Below are 696 nucleotides of genomic sequence, written 5' to 3' on the forward strand. Positions count from 1 at the left end.
TCTACTTCCTTTCTGTCTCTTATTAGAAAAGGACAGGCTCTTAAGAGATAATGAACTTGACAAAATAAAATATAATTAGGTAAAACAAAAAGAACCCCAAGAAGAGGCTCAAGAATGACAGATACACTCCTTCACACTCAAGAGTCCCCAAAAGTACTAAGCTGTAGGCTGTAATATATACAGTAAGGACCAGGTACGTTTCTGTTTAGGCCCTGTGCATGCTGCTTCAGTCCCTCTGAGTTCATATGGTCCTTACTCACTTGATAAAGAGAACCTTGTTCTTCCGGTGTCCTCCATCCCCTTGGCTCTTACACTGTTTCTATCTCCTGTTCTGCTGGGTTTCCAGAGCCGTGAAGGGAAGAATTTGGTGGAGATATTCCATTTAGAGCTATGTGTTCCAAGGACTCTCTCTGCATGTCTGCCTGTGGGTCTCTACATCTGTTCCCAACTTCTGCAGGAGGAACCCTCTCTCGATGACTGAATAGATTATATCAGAATATCATTGGCAATCATTTCATTGCTACTTTTTGTTTGTTTTTCTTTACATCAGTAGTGTTTGGTTTTTACAAGTCAGATGTTTAGAATCTTGTCCTTGGTCACACAAGCAGTGTAGGGTATAGGTTTTGTTGTTTGCATCTATCTATCTATCTATCTATCTATCTATCTATCTATCTATCTATCTATCTATCTATCTAT

At 39.5% G+C, this 696-nt stretch overlaps 1 pseudogene; it reads right to left on the minus strand.

The window, feature by feature from the left end:
* Positions 1-308: 308 nt before the first annotated feature.
* LOC129673686 (histone-lysine N-methyltransferase EZH1-like) overlaps positions 309-696 on the minus strand; it is a 3,008-nt pseudogene continuing 2,620 nt past the window's right edge.

The sequence above is a fragment of the Psammomys obesus genome, unplaced genomic scaffold (genome assembly GCF_907164565.1).
Source record: "Psammomys obesus unplaced genomic scaffold, mPsaObe1.curated_primary_1811, whole genome shotgun sequence".
Classification (NCBI taxonomy): domain Eukaryota; kingdom Metazoa; phylum Chordata; class Mammalia; order Rodentia; family Muridae; genus Psammomys; species Psammomys obesus.